The sequence below is a fragment of the Pseudorca crassidens genome, chromosome 1 (assembly GCF_039906515.1).
Source record: "Pseudorca crassidens isolate mPseCra1 chromosome 1, mPseCra1.hap1, whole genome shotgun sequence".
In the NCBI taxonomy this organism is placed as follows: Eukaryota; Metazoa; Chordata; class Mammalia; order Artiodactyla; family Delphinidae; genus Pseudorca; species Pseudorca crassidens.
The window spans coordinates 136251302-136261949 of record NC_090296.1 but is presented as its reverse complement, the minus strand read 5'-3'; the positions used below and the strand labels follow the sequence as shown (position 1 = coordinate 136261949).

Sequence of the window (10648 nt, the reverse complement as noted above, 5' to 3'; positions counted from 1 at the left end):
ATTAATAACAATAACAATAACAATAGTGACAAATAATGTGACAAAATAGTGACAAAATAGTGACAAAATAACAGATAGTGACAAAATAACAATTCTCATATGTTAACTGATTACTATGTTCCAGGCATTGAGCTAAGACATCAACTGATTTCTCTTTTTTCCTTACAGATTGCCAAATTATTGTTTAATTACTGTGTTTGAGTCTAGGGAGGATTTTGGTGTGGTGAAGGGACAAGGAAGAAGAACAGGGAAAACAGAAGCAAGAGGAAGAGTTTTTTCTCCAACAGACTTCATTTGAGGAACTAGATGGACTCTAATGCAAGAGAGCCATTGATGGAACACAAAGAACATGTCAACACATAAGGGAAATAAGCCAGTAAGATATCACTACTAGAGCTTTTTCCCTGTCTCCTAGGCTAGAACATACAACGTCGGGCTAGGATCTAAGAGCAGTTACATTGTCCATTTGGAGTTCTGTTGGCTGGATGTTTTTGTAGTTTTGCATCCAAGATTGACTCTTTTCTCAGGCAATCTCCTGGAACAGATGTATCATTGGGCTTATCAGCCAATGACTACAGAATAAGATTGCCCACCCATGGTGCCCAGTATTTTATTGCACAAAGCTACCTACGTAATTGCTGGATGTTAACTCCCCTCCATTTGTTCCTTGCTCCTTCTGCAAGCTCCCCTGTGACTGACTGCCTCAGCATGTCCTGAGACCTTTCCACTCCCCCCTCCTCCCCTTTCCACCACTTTCCAGTTTTTGGTAAGCAGGCAGGTAACGTGTGCTCTCTGGGACCCGCTAAGGCTGAGGATGCAACTGTGAACATGGCGGCCCTTTCTTTCATTCACAGAGCTTGCTCTCTACTGATGACCCCTCTGAGTTAAGAGTTCCCTGGGTACAGCTTATCTCCTCTATGGCCTATGGGAAGGTATGCATACTCTTTTCCTGAATTTCCCACCTCATGTTGGAGACTTGATCAGACTTTTTCGAGCATTTTGCTAAAATCCTAAGGGTATGGAGATCCCACACCCTAGAAATCACAACTGTTACTGGAGGTGATGATGCACTTGGGCTTCTGCTGGGACACAGCTTTATCAGAACCTTTGATTTATTTACTAACAAGTTTTGAAGCACTGAAGTTTCCCCAAGGAACAAAAGGTAAATTGAAAAGTCTCATCAAAGGGGCCTCTCCCATTACAAATAGAGGATCTGTCTGAAAGGCAAATTCCAGTCTCAACCAGAAGACAGAAACTGCTTGAAACCTCCCAGGGTGCACTTTTCCCAGCTTCCAAAAATTAAGGTTTGGTCTTGATTACACTAGCATTTTATCTTTTCTCTTCCACTTGCCAACCTTTCCCCCTCTTCACAGTGAGAGGTAAACAAAAATACACAGAGGGAGGGTGTCCAGGGGTAAGACAGCCTGGGGATTCTCAGGAGAAACTTTAACTATTACTTCTACTTTTGAACATAAGTCAAAGCCTCCGCCCCCACGGTTTGATGTACATTTTCTCTTCTGTTCAATGTGCCCATATTTGGAGTGCTTAGTAACAGACTCAGAGAAGTTTCAAGCCGAAAGGAATTTAGAGTTCATCTAGCCTAGCGGATTTTTCAAATGTATTTTAATGGCAAAAATCCCTCTTTAAACAAAACCTTACACAGAAGTCCAATAGTCGAAACAGAAGCAAACCATGCTTCTCAGGTTGAAACAAGGAGGGCCTGTGGGACCCTCCCCCTCCCTCTTGAGATGGACTATTGATCTCTGTTTGAAATCATTTATCTGGCTCCGCCCCTCAGTTTACAGAGAGCGAATCTAAAGCCAAGAGAAGGTAAACAATTTTCAGGAGATTCGTGCCTTAGCTAGGAAGCTGATCACATCATTCTTCTGCTTAAAATCATCAATTGGCTTCTTACATAACTCAAAATAAAATCCAAAGTCCTTACGATAGCCTCTAAGGCTTCCCATTTTTATCTCCTCTCACTCCCTCTCTGACTTAATTTTTTTTTTTTTTCTGACTTAATTCTTTCCACGAATCTTACTTTACTCCAGCCACACTGGCTTCCTTGTTTTACTAGCTACATCACAAATACTCCTGCCATCATGAATACATGTTGTTCACCCAGCTTGGAAATCTCTTCCTGCAGACATCACATGGCCTGCTCCTTCATTTCCCTTAGAGCTTTTCTCAGATATCACTTCCTCAGTGAGGCCATCCCTTTATTAATTGTGCCAGCTGGTCTCCAAAGATGGCCCCCCAAGGAACAATACCTTCTATTATTCATGCTTTGTATATTCCTCTTCCTTTTCATCTGAGGGGCCCCGTGACTTGCTTTTGACCAATAGAATGTGGGGGAAGTGATGCTTCATGTCTTTCAAGACAAGATCATAAGAAACTTGGCAGCTTTCATCTGGATTTCTTACAATAATTGTTGTAAGGAAGCTGGCTAACATATAGGGAGCCTGATTATCTGAGCCCACTATTCTGTGAGGAAGCCCAGGAGAGCCACATGGAAAAGTCATGTGGAGGCAGAGAGATGCCTGGGTGAACCCTCTAATAGCCCAGGGATGTAAAGAGTGAAGAAAGTATCTTGAACAACATGGAGCTCATACAATGCTTTGGATGATTCCAATTCTGGTTGCCAAATGAATACAACTGCGTGAAGATCCCAATTGAGAACTGCATAGCTGAGGCCAGTCAAGTTACAGAATCATGAGAAATAACCCATTTTTTTAGCCAATAGTTTTATGATGTTCCATTGTCCAGCAATAGATATTAGTAAAGGAAATCAATGTAAGTTGCACCCCTCCTTTCCTCCTATATACCTAGTTGTACTCTATATCCTCCTTCCTTTGCTTTATTTTCCTCTATAGCTCTCTCATCACCATCTGGCTTACTGTGCACTTATCTCTTTGTTATTGTCTCCTTACCCCCCCTAAATAATAACTCTGGGAAGGCAGGGACTTTGCCTTGTTCACTACTATATCTCTCATGCCTGGAACATGTCATAAACTAGGCACTCAATAAATATGTGTTGAATGAATGTATTTATTTTAATCTATTTTTCTGAGTTTGTTTTTTCTAAGTATAACAAGCCCATAAAATGAAAGGACAAAATTATTTAAAATACTATCATGACTATGGACTCCCATCTTATGGACACAACATCTGAAGTGGACTCAAATGCTTCAGTCTTCCCCTTCCCATAAGCTTTGGTCTTAGTACATACTGACTCAGAGAGAAAGGTACTAGAAGGAAGGAAGATGAGTCAAGCAAAGCTCCAGACAAAACCCAAATGGAGATGGTTATCAAAGTCAAGTCAAACCCTGATGAGTTCTTGTCAGGAGACAAAATGGTAACCACTTCTCCCTTCACTTATTTCTGGAAGGGCTTGACATCCCCATGTGTTCCATAAACACTTGTAGAATGCCTGCTCTCTCTTGCTCTCTCTCTCTCTCTTTCTCTCTCTCTCTCTTGCATTGCAAGTACAAAGAGTCAAGGTTGTATCCCCTACTTTCAGTGCAGGGAGAATGAAGAGAGAGAGAGAGAGAGAAAATGAAGATAATGAAGAAAAACACTCTAAACTTTGACATAAAATGTTTAAAGTCATTGAAAAGTTTGAAAACGAGAAGTTTCATTTGTGTTGAAATATAGTTCATGCTATCTTTTCTCATTTCAACAACTTTGTGGAGAAATGGAGATTATAAAGATGCTTCTGCTGTTAGCTTTGTTTACTTTTTTTTCTCTTGGTACTTTTGGAGAAAGGAGGAAGGGACTGCATGTGTATCTTTAAGCAAAAGAATGGCCTCATGATCTTTATAAAAACAGTTCTGTTGATATGAACCAAAAGAATTATGACTTCACTGGCTTGGCCTGGGTTACACCCATGAAAACCCATGAGCAGTATAATGATGTCACCAGCACACAAAGTAACTCCACAGCTCTTCAGCATTCTTCATGTGTGTGAGTAATGTCTCTGTGATCCTAGTTATTTTACTAGTTAGAAATGATATGGTTTACCAATAAGGCCAACTGCCTTCCACTTCCTGCTCTTGAGAACAGGATAGATCAGTAAGCAATGACTCAGCTGCAGCTGCCAAGAAATGCATCCCACTCCTATCCCCTCACCTACAGCCCCACCCCCAATTGTACCCTGAGCTACGGAACAGGCAGTGATCGAACGGGTGTTTTTCCTTCTTCCTGGGACTGAAAAGGTTGAATGAGGAACAGAGTTCTGTACTTCTATCCCTCACCTTCTCAGGGTAATTAGTGGGAAAATCACCCATGAAATGGGAATGAATACAGTCTGCAGTTTTTTCCGTCCATCCCACAATGGAAACAGGTATTTATTTCACCCACATTGGGCACCACCTATGCTGGCTGTGAGTTTACAATGTTCAACTCCTTGGTGACTTGGTTGATCTGGATTAGTGCACTGGGCATGGAGGAATCTGCCCATGGGCTGGGTAGCCAAGGACTGGGCTCTAGAGTCTCAGAGGGAAATTTACACCATGCAAGCAAATGCCCAGATGAACCTTTAACAAGCAGTTGCAAATACAGAATAAATGGGAGGCTGGATGCACTTTCTAGGGATCTCCTATCTTAACTTCTCTACTGCCTACTCTAAAGCCATATTTCTGTACAGGGATGCATCTAGACCACCCATTGGAGCACTTCCAGTAACTCCATCATCGTGTCGCGGCGTTCTGCATCAAGGTTTTCATCCCTCAAGGTCAGTGTCCTCTCCGTGGCTCTTGGGAACACAAGCATTTCTATGCCTCTTTCTATGCATGGTTCTAAAACATTTAATAAGATTTTCCATATCAAAAGACCAAAATAAATTCCCAGCTGAATTTGGAAAGAGCTAAGGACAAAAGAACCCAGAAAGAAATCCTCTTAGGGGGGACGAGGGGAAGATGGCGGAAGAGTAAGACTTGGAGATCATCTTCCTCCCCGCAGATACACCAGAAATACATCTACACGTGGACCAACTCCTACAGAACACCTACTGAATGCTGGCAGAAGACCTCAGACCTCCCAAAAGACAAGAAAGTACCCACGTACCTGGGTAGGGCAAAAGAAAAAAGAATAAACAGAGACAAAAGGATAGGGACGGGACCTGCACCAGTGGGAGGGAGCTGTGAAAGAGGAAAGGTTTCCACACACTAGGAAGCCCCTTCGCGGGCGGAGACTGTGGGTGGTGGAAGGGGAAAGCTTTGGAGCCGCGGAGGAGAGCACAGCAACAGGGGTGCGGGGGGCAAAGCGGGGAGATTTCCGCACAGAAGATCGGTGCCGGCCGGCACTCACCAGCTCGAGAGGCTTGTCTGCTCACCCGCCGGGGTGGGCGGGGCTGGGAGCTGAGGCTCGGGCTTTGGTCAAAGTGCAGGGAGAGGACCGGGGTTGGCAGCATGAACACAGACTGCAGGGGGTTAGTGCACAACGGCTGGCCGGGAGGGAGTCCAGGGAAAAGTCTGGACCTGCCGAAGAGGCAAGAGACTTTTTCTTCTCTCTTTGTTTCCTGGTGTGTGAGGAGAGGGGATTAAGAGCGCTACTTAAAGGAGCTCCAGAGACAGGTGCGAGCCGTGGCTAAAATCGTGGACCCCAGAGACGGGCATGAGACACTAAGGCTGCTGCTGCCACCACCAAGAAGCCTGTGTGTGAGCACAGGTCACTATCCACACTCCCCTTCCGGGGAGCATGTGCAGCCCGCCAATGCCAGGGTTGCGGGATCCAGGGACAACTTCCCCAGGAGAACGCATGGCTTGCCTCAGGCTGTTGCAACATCACGCTGGCCTCTGCGGCCGCAGGCTCACCCCGCACTCTGTACTCCTCCCTCCCCACGGCCTGAGTGAGCCGGAGCCCCCAAGTCAGCTGCTCCTTTAACCCCGTCCTGTCTGAGCGAAGAACAAACACCCTCCGGTGACCTACACGCAGAGGCGGGGTCAAATCCAAAGCTGAGCCCCGGGAGCTGTGAGAACAAAGAAGAGAAAGGGAAATCTCTCCCAGCAGCCTCAGAAGCAAGGATTAAAGCTTCACAATCAACTTGATGTACCCTGCATCTGTGGAATACATGAATAGACAACGAATCATCCCAAATTGAGGAGGTGGACTCTGAGAGCAAGATTTATTATTATTTCCCCTTTTCCTCTTTTTGTGAGTGTGTATGTGTATGCTTCTGTGTGAGATTTTGTCTGTATAGCTTTGCTTCCACCATTTGTCCGAGGGTTCTATCCGTCCTTTTTTTTGTTTGTTTTTCTTAAATTTTTTTTCTTAATAATTGTTTTTTATTTTAGTAACTTTATTTTATCTTACTTTATTTTATTTTATCTTCTTTCTTTCTTTCTTTCCTTCCTCCCTCCCTCCCGTCTTTCTTTCTTTCTTTCTTTCTTTCTTTCTTTCTTTCTTTCTTTCTTTCTTTCTTTCTTTCTTCTTTCTTCTTTCTTTCTTTCTAATTTTTCTCCTTTTTATTCTGAGCCGTGTGGATGAAAGGCTCTTGGTGCTGCAGCCAGGAGTCAGTGCTGTACCTCTGAGATGGGAGAGCCAACTTCAGGACACTGGTCCACAAGAGACCTCCCAGCTCCACATAATATCAAATGGTGAAAATCTCCCAGAGAGCTCCATCTCAACACCAGCACCCAGCTTCACTCAATGACCAGCAAGCTACAGTGCTGGACACCCTATGCCAAACAACTAGCAAGACAGGAACACAACCCCACCCATTAGCAGAGAGGCTGCCTAAAATAATAATAAGTCCACAGACACCCCAAAACACACCACCAGACGTTGACCTGCCCACCAGAAAGACAAGATCCAACTTCATCCACCAGAACACAGGGCACTAGTCCCCTCCACGAGGAAGCCCACACAACCCACTGAACCAACTTTAGCCACTGGGGACAGACACCAAAAACAACGGGAACTACGATCCTGCAGCCTGCAAAAAGGAGACCCCAAACACAGTAAGATAAGCAAAATGAGAAGACAGAAAAACACACTGCAGATGAAGGAGCAAGATAAAAACCCACCAGACCTAACAAATGAAGAGGAAATAGGCAGTCTACCTGAAAAAGAATTCAGAATAATGATAGTAAACATAATCCAAAATCTTGGAAATAGAATAGGCAAAATGCAAGAAACATTTAACAAGGACCTAGAAGAACTAAAGATGAAACAAGCAATGGTGAACAACACAATAAATGAAATTAAAAATACTCTAGATGTGATCAATAGCAGAATAACTGAGGCAGAAGAACGGATAAGTGACCTGGAAGATAAAATAGTGGAAATAAGTACTACAGAGCAGAATAAAGAAAAAAGAATGAAAAGAACTAAGGACAGTCTCAGAGACCTCTGGGACAACATTAAATGCACCAACACTCAAATCATAAGGGTTCCAGAAGAAGAAGAGAAAAAGAAAGGGACTGAGAAAATATTTGAAGAGATTATAGTTGAAAACTTCCCTAATATGGGAAAGGAAACAGTTAATCAAGTTCAGGAATCACAGGGAGTCCCATACATGATAAATCTGAGGAGAAATACGCCAAGACACATATTAATCAAACTGTCAAAAATTAAATACAAAGAAAACATATTAAAAGCAGCAAGGGAAAAACAACAAATAACACACAAGGGAATCCGCATAAGGTTAAAAGCTGATCTTTCAGCAGAAACTGCAATCCAGAAGGGACTGGCAGGACATATTTAAAGTGATGAAGGAGAAAAACCTGCAACCAAGATTACTCTACCCAGCAAGGATCTCATTCAGATTTGATGGAGAAATTAAAACCTTTACAGACAAGCAAAAGCTGATAGAGTTCAGCACCACCAAACCAGCTTTACAACAAATGCTAAAGGCACTTCTCTAGGCAAGAAACACAAGAGAAGGAAAAGACCTACAATAACGAACCCAAAAAAATTAAGAAAATGGGTATAAGAACATACATATCAATAATCACCTTAAATGTAAATGGACTAAATGATACCACCAAAAGACACAGAATGACTGAATGGATACAAAAACAAGACCCATATATATGCTGTCTACAAGAGACCCACTTCAGACCTAGAGACATACAGACTGAAAGTAAGGGGATGGAAAAAGATATTCCATGCAAATGGAAACCAAAAGAAAGCTGGAGTAGCAATTCTCATATCAGACAAAATAGGTTTTAAAATAAAGACTATTAGAAGAGACAAAGAAGGACACTACATAATGATCAAGAGATTGATCCAAGAAGAAGATATAACAATTGTAAATATTTATGCGCGCAGCACAGGAGCACCTCAATACATAAGGCAACTACTAACAGCCATAAAAGGGGAAATCGACACTAACACATTCATAGTAGGGGACCTTAACACCCCCTTTCACCAATGGACAGATCATCCAAAATGAAAATAAATAAGGAAACACAAGCTTTAAATGATACATTAAACAAGATGGACTTAATTGATATTTATAGGACATTCCTTCCAAAAACAACAGAATACACATTTTTCTCAAGGGCTCATGGAACATTCTCCAGGATAGATCATATCTTGGGTCACAAATCAAGACCTGGTAAATTTAAGAAAATTGAAATTGTATCAAGTATCTTTTCCGACCACAATGCTATGAGACTAGATATCAATTACAGGAAAAGATCTGTAAAAAATACAAAGACATGGAGGCTAAACAATACACTACTTAATAATGAAGTGATCACTGAAGAAATCAAAGAGGAAATAAAAAAAAAATACCTAGAAACAAATGACAATGGAGACATGATGACCCAAAACCTATGGGATGCAGCAAAACAGTTCTATGAGGGAAGTTTATAGTAATACAATCCTACCTTAAGAAAGAGGAAACATCTCGAATAAACAACCTAACCTTGCACCTAAAGCAATTAGAGAAAGAAGAACAAAAAAACCCCAAAGTTAGCAGAAGGATAGAAATAATAAAAATCAGATCAGAAATAAATGAAAAAGAAATGAAGGAAATGATAGCAAAGATCAATAAAACTAAAAGATGGTTCTTTGAGAAGATAAACAAAATTGATAAACCATTAGCCAGACTCATCAAGAAAAAAAGGGAGAAGATTCAAATCAATAGAATTAGAAATGAAAAAGGAGAAGTAACAACTGACACTGCAGAAATACAAAAGATCATGAGATATTACTACAAGCAACTCTATGCCAATAAAATGGACAACCTGGAAGAAATGGACAAATTCTTAGAAATGCACAACCTGCAAAGACTGAATCAGGAAGAAATAGAAAATATGAAAAGACCAATCACAAGCACTGAAATTGAAACTGTGATTAAAAATCTTCCAACAAACAAAAATCCAGGAGAAGATGGCTTCACAGGTGAATTCTATCAAACAATTAGAGAAGAGCTAACACCTATCCTTCTCAAACTCTTCCAAAATATAGCAGAGGGAGGAATACTCCCAAAATCATTCTACGAGGCCACCATCACCCTCATACCAAAACCAGAAAAGGAGGTCACAAAGAAAGAAAACTACAGGCCAATATCACTGATGAACATAGATGCAAAAATCCTCAACAAAATACAAGCAAACAGGATCCAACATCACATTAAAAGTATCATACACTAAGATCAAGTGGGGTTCATTCCAGGAATGCAAAGATTCTTCAATATACGCAAATCAATCAATGTGATACACCATATTAACAAGTTGAAGGAGAAAAACCATATGGTCATCTCAATAGATGCAGAGAAAGCTTTCGACAAAATTCAACAAGCATTTATGATTAAAAAAACCCTGCAGAAAGTAGGCATAGAGGGAACTTTCCTCAACGTAATAAAGGCCATATATGACAAACCCATAGCAAACATCGTCCTCAATGGTGAAAAACTGAAAACATTTCCACTAAGATCAGGAACAAGACAAGGTTGCCCACTCTCACCACTCTTATTCAACATAGTTTTGGAAGTTTTAGCCCCAGCAATCAGAGTAGAAAAGGAAATAAAAGGAATCCAAATCTGAAAAGAGGAAGTAAAGCTGTCACTGTTTGCAGATGACATGATACTATACATAGAGAATCCTAAAGATGCTACCAGAAAACTACTAGAGCTAATCAATGAATTTGGTAAAGTAGCAGGATACAAAAGTAATGCACAGAAATCTCTGGCATTCCTATACACTAATGATGAAAAATCTGAAAGTGAAATCAAGAAAACACTCCCATTTACCACTGCAACAAAAAGAATAAATATCTAGGAAGAATCCTACCTAAGGAGACAAAAGACCTGTATGCAGAAAATTATAAGACACTGATGAAAGAAATTAAAGATTATACAAACAGATGGAGAGATATGCAATGTTCTTGGATTGGAAGAATCAACATTGTGAAAATGACTCTACTACCCAAAGAAATCTACAGATTCAATGCAATCCCTATCAAACTACCACTGGCATTTTTCACAGAACTAGAACAAAAAATTTCACAATTTGTATGGAAACTAAAGACCCCAAATAGCCAAAGCAATCTTGAGAACGAAAAACGCAGCTGGAGGAATCAGGCTCCCTGAACTCAGACTATACTACAAAGCTACAGTAATCAAGACAGTATGGTACTGGCACAAAAACAGAAAGATACATCAATGGAACAGGATAGAAAGCCCAGAGATAAACCCACG

The 10648-nt window shown here is 41.2% G+C and overlaps 1 long non-coding RNA gene across 1 annotated transcript in view; it reads left to right on the top strand.

The window, feature by feature from the left end:
• Positions 1-334: 334 nt before the first annotated feature.
• The window catches only part of LOC137201729 (uncharacterized), a 29921-nt gene continuing 19607 nt past the window's right edge, over positions 335-10648 (top strand). The window contains exons 1-2 of the long non-coding RNA XR_010932302.1: positions 335-376; positions 4646-4732. This is a non-coding gene — a long non-coding RNA (uncharacterized lncRNA). The remainder of the gene's footprint in view (positions 377-4645; positions 4733-10648) is intronic.